This window comes from Callospermophilus lateralis, chromosome 17 (assembly GCF_048772815.1).
Source record: "Callospermophilus lateralis isolate mCalLat2 chromosome 17, mCalLat2.hap1, whole genome shotgun sequence".
NCBI classification, from domain to species: Eukaryota; Metazoa; Chordata; class Mammalia; order Rodentia; family Sciuridae; genus Callospermophilus; species Callospermophilus lateralis.
Window position 1 is genome coordinate 15,785,036 of NC_135321.1, and position 18,306 is coordinate 15,803,341.

The 18,306-nt window shown below is 41.5% G+C and overlaps 1 pseudogene; it reads left to right on the forward strand.

Moving 5' to 3' along the window:
* The first annotated feature begins 2,848 nt into the window (after window positions 1-2,848).
* LOC143382985 (omega-amidase NIT2 pseudogene) lies at window positions 2,849-17,295 on the forward strand (annotated as a pseudogene).
* The last annotated feature ends 1,011 nt before the right edge of the window (window positions 17,296-18,306 follow it).

An 18,306-nucleotide genomic window follows, 5' to 3' on the forward strand; every position in this document is an offset into this window, starting at 1 on the left:
GGACATGTTCAAGTTCTAACCCCTTGTGCCTAGGAACATGACCTCTTGTGAAGAGTCTTTCCAGGTATGATCAAGTTAAGACATACTGGGTCTTCATCAATAACCAGTATCCTTATAAAAAGGAAATTCAGACAGGAAGCCATAGACAATCGATGGCTTTGTAAAGATGGAGGTGGGAGTGTTCTGCAGGTAGGACTGCAGTCAATCAGCCCCCACCAGACATGAGCTCTGCCAGAACGGGAAGAACACCTTACTCCATCCATAATCCCAGTGCCCAACAGAGTAATAATAACATTGGTGTTCATTAACATTGTGTACACTATTAAGCAGCTAATGAATGGAGTGATTCCTACATTCCACGCACTGTTCTAAGCCTTTCCCAGGTATTGACTCAGTTAATTCTCACAATACTGAATCATCATCCCCATTTTATAGATGAGAAAACAGAAACACAAAAGATTAAGTGACTTGCCTAGTATCACACATAATAAATGGTGAAGACGTGATTCAAGGCCACTCTGGTCCCAAAGCTCATGCTCTTAGACACTGTTCTCCACCACCTCTGGAGACATGGAGTAGTGTAGGTGATGGGGAGATTGCATGGATCAATGAATGAATGAGCAATAACTTCTCTTCACAGGAATTAATATCCAAATCCAATCAATCCAGGGTTCTCCGTGGTTTCTCAGGTTACCTTGCAAACTCAGAGTTGGAGGTAGTGTGAGCATCAGTCTGCGTCATGTTAATTGGAATGGCAAAGAGATATGGTTATTTTTATACGATTTGCAATTCATGAGTGTGTGAATCCAGATGAGGAAATTGTTTCTTTTCAGTACTCCCTTCTGGATTTCCAAAGTGCATGCTCTCTGCCTTCTCATGCACCTTTTCCCACCTTCTGCCCCTAGCAATTGTTCTTTCAGTTCCTTTGTTTGACCTTATAGATCTGCATTCCACTTGGCCTAAATGTGCCACATTCTTTTGTCCTGTAGCTTCCAACAAGATATTGATTCGCTCTATTAGGTGTTTTCTCAAGGCAATGTATGTGTATGTTAAGGTATTAGTAGCCTATCGTTAAGAAATGTTACAGAATTAAGACACATTAGGCCTGGATTTGGTGGCCCATGCCTGTCATCCCAGTGACTCAAGAGGCTTGAAGCAGGAGGATCAAAAGTTTGAGGCCAGCCTTGGCAATTCAGCGAGATCTGGTCTCAAAATAAAAATAGAAAGGATTCAGTGGAAGAGCACCCTGGGTTCAAACCCCAGTCTTGAAAACACACACACACACACACACACACACACACACACACACAATTAGTAGCTACCCACTAAACCCACAAAAATGGCCTTTTGGGAAATACTATTTGGTATGTTTTCTCTCTTGGTTTTTATAGTCTTTTGTTATTTTTTAAAATCATGGTAAATACATATAACACAAAATTTACCACTAGTGACACTTAGTACATTTACCATGTTGTACACCGTCAGCACCATCTAGTGCAGAACATGTCCATCACTCCTAAAGGAAACCCTGCACCCACTAAGTAATCATTCCCCTGCCCCTGTGCCTGGCAACAGCCATCTGCCTTGTCTCTCCATGGATTTGTCCATTTTGGATATTTCATATAAATGGAACCATACGTATGTGACCTACGTATGTGTCTGGCTTCTTTCACGCAGCATGTTTTTGAGGTCCCTCCACGTTGCAGCATGAGCCAGCACTGCATTCCCTTCATGGATAGCTAATGTTCCAGTACATGGATATACCGTGCTTTGTCTATCCCCTTACTGGGCACTGAGTTGTTTCTGCCTCTTGTCAGTTGTGAATAGTGCTGCTAGAAACATTCGTGCGCACAGTTTTCTTTGAACATCTGTTTTCAATTCTTTGGAGTCTGCACCCCATAGTAAAATCACTCTAAATGGGTGACCTTATGTTTACATCCTCAAGGAACAACCAAACTGTGTTTGCAGTGGCTGCACCACTTTATACCCCCACCAGCAATGCATGAGGGTTCAAATACCTCCATATCCTCACCAAAGCTTGTAGTTTTCCTTTTTAAATTTTTGTTGTTATTTTGGGAGGTGCTAGGGATTGATTCCAGAGACTTCCATGTTCTAAGCAAGCACTGAACCCCTGAGCGACATTCCAGCCCTGTCATTTTCCTTTTAAAAAGAATTATAGCCACCCTAGTGGATGTTCCCTAGAGTCTTTTTAAAGCACAAATATGATTGTGGCAGTGCTTCTCCAAGTTTCATGTACGAATAATATTAAAATCTAAACTCTGATATAGTCAGTCTGGGTGGGACCTGAGATCTCATGTTTTTGACACGCTCCCGGGTGTTGCTGGTGCCGCTGGTCTGCTAGATTGGTTTATTGGCAGAGATCACATAAGACTATACTCATCCCTTGCTTGACACCCTCCAGTTGCTATCCACTGCCATTAGAGTCCACCATGTTTAGAAGGCTGCTGCCGGTCCTTCTGACCTTCTCCCCTAGCAGTCTCCCCTTCTGACCAGTCATTCTGGGTTTCTCATGTGCTCTTTAAATGTGCCATGTCTCTCCCACCCCAGGGCCTTTGCACTTGCTGTCCCTCTGTCTGGAATGCTCCGCTTCTTTATCCTCCGGAGCCTGGCTGTGTATCCCTCAACCCTCAGATCAAATGTCTCCCCATAGAGAGCCTTTCCCAGAGCTATCTACCCAAGGTACCAGCTTTCCCTACCCACCCACTCCCCCTGCTCACCCTATCTCCTTTGTCTGGTTTTGTTTGTTTGTTTTAACAGCACTTATCGATGTCACAGTTTGACCTTTCCTTAAAGATGTTGAGAGTTTTATTGTGCTGGGGCTCAGAAAATGATACCCCTGAATGAAGATCTCAAAAACAGCCCGCGGGACCAAGTTTCCCTGGCCCTTCTGTCCTCCTTGTCTGCTTCTCCCTTCCCTTCCACCAAAAGCAAGCCAGAGGAACTAGAATCTCTCTTCCTCAAGGCTGGTCGTAGAAGCCGGAACCCTTTCTCCTCAAAGCAAGCTTTAAAAACTAAAGCTATCACCCTCGCCTCCTCCCACCTTTCTGTCCTGGAGCTGGCCGGGAAGACATTCCCTGGCTTGCATTGTCTGACAGTGGATCTAAGACGCCCATTTCAGAAGGATCCTGGCTCAGAGTGTGAGGAAGAAATGCTAGAGCTGAGGGGCCAAGAGAGACCTGGCTGCCAGGACTTGTTGGGTCCCCTGCAGTCCGTTTCCACCAGCTCAGACCCTCTGAGTCCCAGCACATTTTACACGGCCATCTCTGGGCCATTGAACCTGAGCACCAACCTGGACGGTTCACCATGGGCCTTGGGGTCTTCATATAAAACCATGATCAAACTCACTTGTCACCTGTTCCTCTTGTTAACCTGCCATTGCTTTAGGGACGTCCCCTATGTCCCTTTATCATGGGCAGGGAAGGAATCGCCCACTTTCCCGTCTTCCAGTTGTTTCTCTGTCCTCACGGCGTGCCAAACACGAGGGCTACAAGACCTGGTCCCTCTTCTTCGCTGCCCTGTCTCTGTTGCCTAGAACAGTGCGCAGTCTTGTGACCTAGGCACACCAGGCACGCTTGCTGAAGGAGTGTCAGGACCACCTTCTTGTCCATTGACATGGTTTTCAGCTATGGCCAGGGATATCTGAAATCTATACCGGACAAGGTTATAAATCATTACCGGAATTACAGACATGGAGCGCCTTCAGGCAGACTTGCGGGCCATTGAAATAGCCCAGACAAAATGCTGCAGTTGATCTCAAGTCTCCTGATTGGCCCAGGCATTGTCTGTGCTCCCAGATTTACTTTCTGCCTTAGCCCTCTTAAATCTGTTTGCAAAGACTCTGAGAGAGGAAGATAGGACGTCCCTTTGGCAGTTCTAGTTCCCTTGGTAAACATGTACGGCTCTGTGGACGTCTCCTATGGCACTTACCACGCCCATCCACTCAGGGGTACGTTTTCCCCATGTGTCATCTCTTCAATGTACAAGAAAGCGCTTCCATTCCCCTCGGTGGAGCTGCCTTTGGGCCTAATGCCTTCAAATTTCTTGGGACCTTCCTTGGGGCTCTGCCTACTACTCATTCAGTGACCCTATTTTGGGTTTCAACTCCCAGAGTGCTTTGAGCTTTATTTATCCTACAGGCTTCCTTTTGTCTCTTCCACCTTTTGTGAGTGTTGGCTGTGGATTTCTGTGTCAGTCAGCTTTCCTTCACTCTACTAAATACCTGAGATGAGCAACTTATAACAAGAAAAGGTTTATTTTGATGGACGGTTTTTACAAGTTTCAGTCTATGATTGTCACCATGGCTTTGGGACTGTGGTGCCATAGCATGGTGGGAACAAAAAAGAAGAGAAAGGGGCCAGAGTCTCATCCTCTTCAAGGCTACATCCCCAGTGACCGGAAAACCTCTTAAAGTTTCCACCCCCACCCCCACCCCTCACCCCCCCGCAATAACACCAACCTTGAACACATGGGCTTCTGAAGGACATTTCAGATCCAAACTGTAGCAATTGGCCTTTATTACTTCATGATCATTATCATCATTTCCTAAATAAATGTCCCACTCAAACTACAAGACACAAAACCCAGGCCTGTCACACTGTTGCTGAACACAGGAAGGGAACACACTGTCCAGGGTGCAGCGAGGTTCTGAAGGGTTTAAGGACGGGAGAGGAGTAAGGGCTCAGAGCTGTAGAATAAGGAGCAGAAGAGGAGCCCAGAATGGCTACGAAGTTATAGAAGGCTTTAAATTAGTCCATTAGGAAAAAACAGATTAAAAAAAAAAAAAAGACAAAGAGAAATTGATTAAGAGAGGAAGAGCGAGAGGAAGCATTGAGGGAGTAGAGGATTCTAGAATTTTCCACTCTCAAGTTCCTTGTGAACACGCTGTTGATTTTCTTTCTACCTTATCACAGTGTCTCCCTGGTCTGTGGCCTCAGTCCTCTCTGCCACCTTTACCAACCTGGCCTAAAATCCTCTTCTGGAGCTTATCTGGGCCACCTTATCTTACTTTCTGGTCCAGTTTGAAGTCACAAAGACTCTGAGGGACAATATCACCTTTGTCTCCTCTTCCACAGGTCCCTTGGCCGCTCTCCTAGGCTGGTGTGGGAACTGAAGCTGCCCTTTAGGAAAAGCCAGGTTGTGGGGTAATTAGGTCATAGAAAGAACTGAAACCAGTGGATTCAGTGGGAGACCAGGCAAAATTCATAAATAAAGACTGGCCTGGCTTGAACTCGCCATAGGGTAGGAGCAGACGTGTCGGCTTTGTCTAGCAGAACAATGACACTATATCCATTCTCTAAATGTTTTTCCTCCATGGCTTTTTGAAGCATTTCTTTTCTATCCTGAATCATTCAATAGCAATATAATTGTTATATCCATTTTCCAGGCTCTAACAGGTTTGGGAGCCAGTTACCTTTCCCAGTTCATTAACTGACTGGCCTTCGAATTAACAGCCCCACCATTGGGGGTTGCCTTGGAGACAAAGCTTCCTGTGGGTAATCCAAGATTATCTAGCTCTTTGTCCTACATGTGACCCATAATTACTTGCTAAATTAGAATGGTTTTCTGAAAATCACAAGCGGAGGTTAATATGTTCTTCCAGAACTGGTCAAGCTAAGATGACACTGAATTCACAGGGAATTCAAGTTACATGATCCCTGAAGGCGTCTCTTTGAGTAAGAAGATGAACTCTCCCCCTGGGAGGCACTGCCCCCCCATAAAGCCCCTGTCACTCAGGGAACCTCCGCCTGCTTTTCTGGTTGTGGTTTAATCTCAGGACAATTCACTATGTCAATATTGAGTAGATTCATTATGGTGCAAGTTCTGCATCCATTTGTCCTTGATAACTAACTGCTTTAAATTTAAGCACATATTTGTTTCATAATTGCAGGTTTTTACTCTATATGTATGCAATTATAATGCACCAATTTGAGAAAAGCAAGGAAAAAGAGGAAACTATTTAAAAAAATAGAAAGTAAACAAATTGTGTAAAAATGTTTGGGCACGAGAGTGTCTTCCTAACGTTTTATCAACCTCAAAAGGAGATTAGCAGAAAAGAGGGACTCTTAGAATGCACCTAATGAGGTGTCTCTTCTAATGCTTTTTTTTTTTTTTAGAAGTAAGTGCCATGTAAGTAAATGCAGGTATTGAATGAGAATTATCTCGAGAGATTATACACCAGCATTACTGGATTTATTCACCTAGACTATAAGTGACTGAGTAGAATTTCAGAAGTAAGCAACAAATCACTGTCTTAAATTTTTAAATAGTACAACTAGTTCTCAACATTAAAATCTCAAACTAGAAACAGTACAGAATCTAGAATCTCACAAGCACCTGTTCAAAGGGCATTTAGGAAACCAAACTAAATTGAATTGTGTTAGAATTAAACATCATTGGTGATTTGACACTTCAGATCATTCCTTCAGATTTCTGAAGGGGCTGTTGGCAGATCAATACCATCCTATTCAATCCAAATGCTTGACTGATTGCATATCAAGCTTTGTGTGGTCACGATCATGTTGCTTCTGCCAGGTCCCAACTTTACAAATGCGTAAGCATCTCTTGCAAGTGAAGTGTCTTGCAGTCTGCATCTTGTTGGACTGTAGTAGTCTAAATAGAAAGTAGCAAGGTCCTGTGAAAATCACTGTTATGTTGGCTCCCATCTTAATCATGTATCTTAAACCCCAGGACATGGACTTTGTGAGACACTTGGATTAGCTGTCACACTGAATCTTAGAGGGAAGTTTGGTAAATGCCGGTGTGGTTACCAAGGGAAAATGAGATGTTCTTGGACAATGTTTTTATGTAATTTCGTTTTCTAAAGTGTGTTCCACCAGACCCAAGTCCTGCAACCTATCATTAAGTGTTATGCAAAACACATTTGGTATCAAATGACCTTGAAAAAAGTTGGGTTAAAATACAAAAGTTTTTAATTAGGCTTCAATTGTTTTAAATGAGGCTGATTTAAAACATTTAAATTAGGCTTCACCACTAAAGAACTCCTATGAACTCTTAACACTTAAATGTGCATTTTCAAAGCTCAAGTCTCCTAAACTTATTTGCTTAAGAATTGCCATTCTCAGTAGCATCTCTTAGAACCCAGGAGTTCCAAGGAGCACCTTTGGGAAGGAAACACCTTTATATTTTTATTTTCCTGGCCTTGGCTGATAGCTGCAGATAAAACCAAACTAAAACAAAACAAAAATGATGAATCAAACATCTCACTATTACCCTTAAAACCTAATTTCTTTTAAAAGATGATGGAATGTCTTGATTCTTTTTATAGTTCACTGATTTCCTTCAATTCAGTAATTCAGTGATTACTACTAACTCCCACCCACAGGAGATCGTATTATTTTTCAAATTATTCCAAATATATGCTGCCCCTTTCTGTGACAGAATCATCTGGACCTGCTCCATTGATGTCATGTGATGGCCAATACACTGCAAGTAAAAGTGACACGTGCCACCTCGGAGCGCAAATTCAGCAGCCACCATGTGGCTCTGTTATATGTTCTCCTTCTTCTATCTGAACAGCCCTTCGACTTCCTTTAGCTCCTACTTTATGAATGTCCCAGGAGGAAAATGTGGAGCAGAACCTTAGCAGACTTGCACTCAACATGTCACGTGTGTGAGGAGGCTGTCTGGTTTGCAAGGCATTGAGATTTGGTAAGTCCCCCACCCTTCCTTATTCAACCCGGTTCCAGGAACAAGAGAAAGCGATACTCATGCTGGGGCACAGGAGATGTCCTACTTTGCTCACTCTACTTCCTGCCCCAAAGGCCCCCGCTGCCCAGCTCATCTTTTTCAAGGCCCTATCCAACTCCATGAGAAAACCATTCTTCCTCTCCACCGCTGCCAACGTGGCACTGATGGTTCTCTCCCTTCTCTCTCTCTGAACCCCAGACCAAGTATCCAATTTCAGTGTGCAGAGACTCATCTTCATCTTCCCCCCACTCCAAAATGATGAAGCGGGTCTGGGCTTGGGGGATCCATTTTTAAGTAACACTCTCAAGTGACCTGGATCCATCTGTTCGGAAGACACTACTTGGAGAAGCGCTGTGGTGTAGAGTACAGGGCACCATTTAGTTTGCACACTTGACTACAGCCACTAAATGGTGTCTTCCTTGAGAGCAGAAACTGAATCTTGCTTAACATTAGAGCAAAAACACCTAGACTGGCTCATGGTGAAACGTCAATAAAGTAGAAATTTATGTCACAATTTGTCTTTTGAAAAACTTTCATACTATAAAAAAACTTAATCTGAAGACTACCTTCCAAGAATTGTTCTTTGGTAAGAACCAAATGAAATAAATCATGAGACAGCAGACACCCTTAGAAATCAGATAGATTGTGGTCATCCATAAATAAACTCTCATTGTCAATAAACTTCTCTATTCTGTACTTTTTCCCTAAGAGAACTCTATCACTTCCCTGAGAACGTATCTCAGTACTTCACCACTGTGCTTCCTTAATAGGAAATGCTTTCTTTACCTGAACTTAGTTCTGAAGTCTTAAAACAATACTCTCATTCAGTGCCTGTTGTGGTTTGAATCCTCCCTCTGAAACTCATGTTGAAGATGGGACAGTATTTAGAGGTGGGACTTCGTTGACGTGGCTTTCACTCTGCTTTACCCCTGGTCCAACAAGCAGGTCCTGGAGGTTACAGGGTATGAAAATGCAAAGGGGTGCATGCAGCTCCCCAGTCCCCTGAAGACCAGCATTCTGTGCAGCTCGAGGCCATGGCAGATGGCACCAGCAAGGGGGCTCCTCAGGACAGAGAGGCCTAGAGCTTCAGTCTGGGCAGGGAGCACCCCAGCCTTCAAGGACTGACATGCCATCATAGACGGCAAGTCCGCTGTGCCTTGGTTACCCCCTTCAGTGCCTCTCTTTCATGGCATTATTGGGCCTAACCCAGGCCTAGTCTCATCTTCCTTGCCAATGACCCCCCAGTTGGTGTTTAAAGATCCAGGAAGTTGAGAAGCCAAAACTAACCTTCAACAAAGAAGCTAAGTGACCTTAGCCAAGACAGCCACTGGGTTCTGTTCTCCTGCTTCCTGATTATTTCAGGGAAAGGCCTGTGACCTAATCAGTTTGCAAAAGCGAGTCTGACAACTTTTCAAGGGCATGCTGAGACAGTGCTACTCTCCTTTGGTGCAATCTGGAAGTGCTGCAATCCTTTTGCTATCATCAGAGAGGGAGACTGAAGATGGAGCTGATGCATGGAAGAAAGCAGAGGCTGAAGCCCTGATCCAACTATCCCTGAAGCCTAACTGCCACTCATCTCTTTCACTTATATGAGTCAATACCCTTTATTGCTCAAGTCAATTTGATTTGGGTTCTCTCTCTAGGCCACTAAAATCACCCAAATTGGTTTAGATCTTAATTGTTCCCTTTGGAATTTTGTTTAAAACAAACAAAAATGGGAGTCAGATCCAGGGGTATCTTCCAAGTAAGAAATTTTGCCTAGACCTCAGATGTTCTTGGATGACAGTTCTGGTAATAAAATGTTGTATTGGAACTCAAAATCTCAGGGAGGAAAAATAGTAGGTCATTTACAGCTCAGATTAAGTCGATGGCCATCTATGGAGCAAAGACAGATACTTCAGGGTCTTTGGGTCCCTAGGGCAGCAGAAAATAAAAACCGGAAGATTTGCTGACTCTACCCATCCCCAGTTGCTTTACCACATTACATTAGGAGACACAGTGTAGGATTATATATTTGCTTGTAGCCTTGGTTTCAATAGAACACTGCTAAGGAGCTTCAACTGGGTGAGCATTTTTAATATCTTTATTTTTAAATATGCAAAGTAAATAAAGTTGCTACAGTTTTTTAAACAAACAGGATTGTGTCCCATTAATCTCTGTACTTTCCTTTCAGTCTTAAATATTTGGGGGTGGGGACAACAGTTGCAGCTGAAGCATTTCTGTGAAGCTCTTCTGACAAAGTTGGGATTTGGACGCTCCAGAACCTTCTTAAGAGTTAGAAAAAGACTGGGGGAAATGATGGATTGGGCTCCAAACTTTTAAGAATTGTGGTAATACGATCAATTCTCTCTGGCCACCTTTTCTGTGCTAGCAAAAAGGGTCTGGAATGTCCGAAATTAATAGAACCATCTGGGGCTGGGGAGGTAGCTCAGTGTTAGAGCACTTTCCCAGTATGCATGAGGTCCTGAGTCTCACCACCAGCACTGAAAAATAAAAAGGACTGTCTCATTTATTTAAAAAAAAAAAAAAAAAAAAAAAAAAAATATATATATATATATATATATATATATATATATATATATATATGCATATAGATAGATAGACATAGATATAGATATATAGATATATATATATCATGGTACAAGTTGATGCTGTGCTCTTGGGTGATCCCAGGGACAAGGAGCACATTGTAGACATCTTTTCCTCTTGGTAACCTTCATGTGCCAAGGGCCCCCTGAGAATCAGTGGATTGTTTTTTAGTATTTAGTGATCAATTGAAATTTCCTTTGTCTGAATGATTAAAAGTGTTTGTGAAATATTATTCATAATAGTAAAAAGCCAGAAACAATTCAACTGTCTTTTAAGTTAAAAAAAGTTATGATCAGTCTATATGATAAAATACTAAGAAGTCTAAAAGTCTACCCTCTTTTGTCTCTTGGACACATTCCTGCTCAGGACACAGTGGTACTGGATAGATTAATGCTTAGAAACATGGGAAAATACCCAAGTATATTGTGGAAAGAAAAAAGCTTACAGAATAAGGTTATATCACATGATTTCATTTTTTAAAATTCAAGGGCATATATTTTCGAATATGAATAATAGGGATTTTCCAGAAGGATGTACATCAAACTATTAATCATCAATTACCTCTGGGAGTAGGGTCAGGGCACAGATTGTTTCTACTTTATACAGTTCTACATTATTTTAAGTTTTACAATAGTACATTTAGCATTCATGATTTTTATCAAAATGTACTTATATTAAAATTATAAATGGGCCTCATTAAAAACCACCCTCGTTTGTAACCCGTCTGTGCAATTATGTCCAAGACATGCAGAGAAAACAATGACTTTGTACAATATGAAGAGGGGGTGACCTAGGGAGAACTCTATCCAACACTACATTCGTCTTCCTTAGAAAACTTGCATCTTGTATCCCTGCTGATTAAAAACCTATTACTTAAACTATGGCATAAGCTTGAATTGGAAACTCTTTGGGTTTATCCTGTTATCATGTCCTTCTAATTTGGATCATGTGTGCATTTTGGTTTTGTTTGTTTGTTTTTTGGTCATTTTGGTTTTGTTTGTTTGTTTTCTTGTGCTTTTGTATTAGCTAAGCCCACCAATAAAATATTAAGAAATATTAAACAATAGTTGTGATAATTAGCATCTTTTCTTGTTACCAACTTTCATAAAATGCTTCTAAAATGTTACTTGTAAGACTAATGTATGTAAGTATACTCATACGATGTTGGTGGGACTGAAAATTAATACAACCACACTGGAAAGAAGTATGGAGATTCAAAAAAACTAGAAATGAAATTATGATAGGACCATCCCCCTTCTTGATATTTTTCCAAAAGAACTAAAATCAGGATACTACAGGGATAAAGTCACATCAAGTCACAATAAACAATTTATGGAACCAGCCCAGATGCCTGTAAACAGATGAATGGAAAAAGAAAATGTAGCTATATACACAATGGAGTTTTACTCAGCCTCAAAGAAGAATGAAATTTTGGCATTTGCTTGGATGAAACTGAATAACATCATGCTAAGTGAAATAAGCCAGACTCAGTTTAATTTGCTTGGTTGTTAAAACAACACTGTTGAAAGAAATACAGTGTTGTTTTAACAACCAAGCAAACTAATCTGAAATTATCACCATACATTTCTCCTAAATAATTAGGAGAAATTGCCACACATTTTTACCTTTTAAAGTAGATTTAATGTCCTGCTATTATGTGTTTAACAAACATTTTCCCCCTTAAGGAATATAATGAAAAAAATCACCCCAGTGCAAATTTGGGCAAAAATAGTGGATGTTCCAAGTTATTGGAATCTGAAACAAAATGAATTTATTGAATTCTTGCTATTTTCTGAAGAGGACAGGAAGCAAACCTTAATTCTGTCCTGAATTAATGAGGCATTTATTTTCTGGTAGGAAATTCACATTGCTGAGCATTCATTATTGATGAAAGACTCTTTCTAGTGTCATCTTGCTACAGGTGTCACAATGCCAGGTAGTTTGAAAGAATTAAGGTAAAAAGATATTTCACTTATAAAGCCACCTAACCAGTAGCTGCAAGAAACCATTGTTATTGCCTCACATGCCACTGAGATTTCTTTGTGTTTCCAGAGTGAATATAATTCAGCATTCCAAAAGACTTTGTCCCTAAGGAATTCATAAAAAGCTCCTAAGAACTCTGGGTTAGTAGCACATAGCAGAGGGCACTATTTCTCCCATGTGCACATTCTCCTTTCTGTAGATTCAGCTTAATTCCCAGTTTACATGTTTTGCTCAAACTCTCTTTTCCCGTCCTTTCTCATCTTGTGTTGGGAAATCAATATCTGCAAATATTTATTCTGCAGTCAAAATAGCAAGAATACCATGGTGCAGATAAAAATGTTTTCCTCCCCTCTCCAGACATTTCTTTCTGTCTTTTTTTGCTTTCCATTCTCCCGAGTCCCTTTTCTTCTTCTCCTGTTTCCTCTCAACTGTTCTATGAATATGTCAAAGTGGTTGAAAAATGTTTTGCCCCATTGAAGGTACAAAGACTCACATCATTTCTGACCTTTTCTAATATGAAGAAAGTCTCATTGGTTCTGTGTTAGAGCAAACAGTGTTAGCTGGTGTACACACTTGAGCAAAACTCTTAATTGAAAAAAAAAAGTTAAGGATTGGCATGGGACCAATTAGTGTTATCTAAATAGCAGGACCAGGAAGAGTAGCTTTGCATACATTGACTTTATAAGACAAATATTTTTTGGAAGCTTATGGCCCCCACGTGACATATTAATACATACACAAAAGATCTTGGTGCACACTATGTCAAATATGGCGTCATCCTCTCTTCTCTTTAATTTCCTAACTGGCATTCCATTTTTTTTTTTTTTTTTCTTGCAGTGCTGGGGATTGAAACAGGGCCTTCTGTATGTTAGGCAAGCTCTCTATCATTCAGCTACATCTGTTGAAAGGCACCTATGTTGCTTCCACAGTTTAGCTATTGCTAATTCAGCTGCTATAAACATTGGCATGGCTGTGTCACCTTTGTATGCTGATTTTAAGTCCTTTGGGTATAAGCTGAGGAGTGGGATAACTGGGTCAAATGGTGGCTCCATTCCATGTTTTTTGAGGAATCTCCATATTGCTTTCCAGAGAGGAGCCTCAAACAATTCTTACCTACATTTTATTCATTGACTATAAGGTAAATCTGAAAAATCAATCTATAGATTTATTGTAAATGAAAATTCTTTAATGCTAACTACAATGACAGATTATACAAGTAAAATATCAATTATATGAGCTTCGCTCTTCCCGATCTGTGGGAGACTCAGGCCATTCACAAAATGTCTGTCTGCTCTTTCAGAAGTTAGGCCATTTATGTTAATATATATTAAGTCTACAAATACTTCAGTGTTCACTGTTCAGCTCTCTCTGCACAGAGTATGTTTCCTTATTTTAAAGTGAAGAGATGGAGGTGAGATGAGGAGCCACATATTCTGCTGGAGGTGCCCAGATGTGATTGATTTAATGGGACAAGATGGGTTTCTCTTTGTTATCAGTAAAGAGTGAGGAAATGTCAATAGAATTAGCTAATATTTACTGGGAGCTTAGCAGGTACAGGCACTGAATTCTCTCTAAGACAGTTGATGTCATTATTGTTATTTATCTCTGTTGTCCAGAAGAGGAAACCAAAGGGCTGGGGTGGTGGCTCAGTGGTAGAGCACTTGCCTGACCCCTCCCCACTGCCCACATGTGAGACACTGAGTTTGATCCTCAGCACCCCATAAAAATAAATAAATAAAATAAAGCTATTAAAAAATCTAAAAAAAAAAAAAATACAGAAAAGAAAGCGGAGTTTTTCAAAGATTCAATGTCAGGACACACATTGGGATTAGCTATTGCTAGGATTCACCTCAGCCAGTCAACTCCAAAACCTTTTGTGTTTAATCACTGATATTTAATTGGTGACAATTTGGAGAAAAGCTCAAAAGTGGTCAAAATGTTATCTTAGGGAAAGTAGATATGTGGTTTCAGAAAGCTGTTTCTCATAAATAGGGGAGAAAAAGGCAAAAGCCTCCATGTTAAATGAAAATATTGGGTTAATTTCATTTTCAATGAGCAAATGCATGTTTATCAACTACAACAGTGCTGGGAGCCATCAGCCAAGTAGGTATGACAATCTCCTTGCCAGCTTACTTCCATGCTGTCTAGTGGAAGGACTTCTGAAAGGTGACCTTGCTCAAGGACCAGGGCGGTTTAACATAATAGGAGATTAGGGTGTTCCCCCTTTAGAATAGGGCAGTTTAGCATAATAGGAGATTAGGGTGTTCCCCCTTTAGAATAGGGCATATCCTGCTGCTGAGTTCCTCTTGAGTTCTTAGGGTCAGACAATATATTTTGGGAGACAGAAGCCCATATGGAGTGGATTTGGGCAGAGTAGTGGATTTGGGCAGAAGTGGATTTGGGCAGAGAACGTGGATTCCCCCAGAACGTGTTTGTAGACGGCCGGTGTGAGTTCGGGAATAAAGAATTGCTGTTTGAATCTACAAGCTGTGTGGAGACTCGTGATTTGTGCCCAGCCAGAGACTGCGGCACAACAGTGCCTGATACATATAGCACTCAATTCCTGTAGAACATGGTAACAGAATTGCAGGCCAGAGAAAACCTGGAAGCACTGGCTTAGATGGATGGGAGTTTTATCTCAGAAAATAGATGTGTGGAGATAGGGGTCCTGGTGTGTTAGAGAAGCTCCAGGAAATCATTGATGATAGCGGCTCCTCTGGCTTCCTGCACCATTGTTCTTAGTGGTCTCAGGATGACTGGTTAATCTCTAGGCACTGGGTACACACTGCAGGCCAGGAGAAGGGCAAACAGGAAAAGGGAAAGCCTTTACCCAGCGAGATCTGCCTTGCTATATGGTAGGTGGCTCCCTCCACAGGCATTTCAATCTACCTGCCATGAAAGCCTCAGCAGGCTGAGGAAGACTGTTTAGTTGGACACGTTGCTGTCCCAAACATGGTGGGTTCTGTTAATTAGGACAGAGAGTGGAAGGGTGTTGGGTAGCTATCTGGCAAATCCACCCAGGCTATTGTGACCTCTACTGAGTGTTCAGCCTGAGGAGACAGGAGGTGGACAGCAGGGTGAGGTGGGTGGTGGAGAGATGAGACAATGCCTGGTTTGAAGTTCTTTCCCTTGTCAAGTCCTTGTGCCTCTTTCTCTTCTGCTGCCCAAGCTCCTATCCTGCTCCAGGCACCAATCACCTCTCACCTAGATATTTTTCTCCTTTAACATTATTATAGATTCATCCCATGTTTTAGGGGACTTATCCAAACTCCTTAAATTAGTATGCATGACCTCCTGGAATCTGACCCCTTCTACTTGTCCATATTGTCTCCTACTTCCCCCTTGCATGAATTTCGGGCTCCAATCAAATCGGCCTTCTCATTGTTCCCTGTATAGAAACTGCTTGCCTGCCACCAACTTCAGGATAGTACCAGTGCTGAGGAAGCCTGGTCCACCCTTCTAAAAACTTCCCTTCAAGGTATAATCCCTCCCTGCCCCAAGGAAAGAAAACTTATCAAACTAGAGTTTTTAAATTTTCCCGTTCTATAGTTTTAATAGTATCAAAGTTTTGACATTTATCTAGGATGAAGGCTGAAAGTTTCTCCAATCACCACGTTTTGGAATTTCTCCACATGTAAATCACCTTTATGAGTAAGGAGATTTTGATAAGATCAAGAAGGAATATTAACGCATATACTGGACAGTTAGCTACACTTACAAAGTGATTTGCCCTCAAAAGACTGTCAAATCGAAGTGGAGGTTATTGGAAATAATTTTATTATGCAACTATAATTTTGATTCTAAAACCTTATAAGAACTCTGTAAGGAGGGTAAATTACAACATATTCTCTCTCAAGAATCTATATGGTAAAAGCTTAAGAAAGACTTCGCCCCTGCGCACCTATGCAGTCCGCCTGACCCTTGCTCTTCCCCCGCTGCAGATGGTGCTTCCAGGGAGAGCCATGGCTAAAGAGCAGATGATGTGATTCGTATCTTGTCCTCAGCATGGAGGATCTCGACAGTGGTGGGATTCCCTGCTGCAGCCCTCTGCAGAGTGGGATTTGCAGAATGTCAGGCAGACCCTTGCCCTGCTTGTGAGATGGGAGAGAGAGGAAGCCACCAACACAGCCATGTTTTCCTCCGCTCAGAGGCAGACAAAGCTCAGCTTCTGGATTTTAGGGGAGACCTTTACTGGCTTTCCGCTTGGCCCTCATCCAGCTTCAAGTTTCTTCCATCAAATCAGATAATGTCATTCGCGCTTGTAGCCTTGTCAGGGAGGCAGCAAAGCAAGGAGCCAAAATAGTTTCTCTGCCAGCTCCATCCCTGAAAAGGATGCTGGGAAGTTATATAACACCTGTGCTGTCTTTGGACCTGATGGAACTTTACTAGTAAAGCACAGAAAAATCCATCTGTTTGACATTGATGTTCCTGGAAAAATTACATTTCAAGAATCTAAAACATTGAGTCCTGGTGATAATTTCTCCACATTTGATACTCCTTATTGCAGAGTGGGCCTGGGCATCTGCTATGACATCCACTTTGCAGAACTTGCACAAGTGTATGCACAGAGAGGTTGCCAGCTGTTGGTGTATCCTGGGGCTTTCAATTTGACCACTGGACCAGCCCACTGTGAATTGCTTCAGCGAGGCCAGGCTGTTGATAATCAGATATATGTGGCTACAGCCTCTCCTGACCGGGATGATAACGCCTCCTATGTTGCCTGGGGACACAGCACTGTCGTGAACCCTTGGGGGGGAGGTCCCAGCCAAAGCTGGCACTGAAGAAATGATCCTGTATTCAGACATAGACCTGAAGAAGTTGGCTGAAATACGCCAGCAAATCCCCATTTTTAAACAGAAGCGATCAGACCTCTATGCAGTGGAGACCAAAAAGCCCTAAAGTTTGTTTCCAACATCTCACAAAACAGGAAGATACAAATGTTTCTGTAGCATAGCTTCTGTTGATTCTTGTTTTGTAGGGGTGCTGAAGATTAAACCAAGACTCATGCATATACCACTGAGCTACATGCTTAGGCTCCTATTGAATTCTTTAATGGTTTTTTAAATAAATTTCAGCCTTTTCCTCCTGGAAAAAAAAAAAAAAGCTTAAGAAAAATCCAGAGATCTATAAGAATAAAAGGATAATACATTTCAACCAACTGGAGCTTATTCATAATGTGATGTTGAATTTAATATTTAAAAATCAACCAATGTAATTTGCTAAACAGGAAAAAATATGAAAGATAAGGAGATCATCGTGTTGGTTGGCTTTCTATCATGTGACAAGTACCTGAGAAAATCAAATTAGAGGAGGAAAGATTTATTTTGGTTCATAGTTTCAGAGGTTTCAGTTCATAGTAGGTTGGCTCCATTCTTTTGAGTCTGAGATTCGGAAGAATGTTATGGCAGAGAGGTATGACATCTCATGGCAGCCAGAAAGCAGACAGAGAAGAGGGACAGGAACAAAAAAATATAGTCTACTAAGTCCCACCCTTTACAGTTTCCACAACCTCCCAACAGTCCATTCAAACTATGAATCCATGAGACCAGAGGGACAAGACTAAAGTCCTCATGATGCAATCCCTTCCCCAAATCCCCACCTCTGAACACTGCTGCCTTGGGGACAAAATCTTCAACACATGAGTCTGTGGGGGACATTCCAGATCCAAGCCATAACAATTACTCAATAGAAACAGAGATACCATTTAATAAAATTTTATGCATATTCATGTTTTTCAAACTTAGCAAACTAGAAGCCAAATGGAAAACCCCTAATCTGATCATTTAAAAATCTTCAAAAACCTGCAGAAACATCCTACTCCATGGTTCACTCAGGAAATTAGAAATGAAACAATGATGCTGATTTCTATAACTTTTACTCAACATTATACTGGGGGCCTTAGTCAGTAGACTAAAGAGAAATAAAAGCATAGAGAAAAAATAAAACTATGGAAAAGAGCCTGGTGCCATGGCATATGCCTGTCATCCCAGAGGCTTGAGAAGCCAA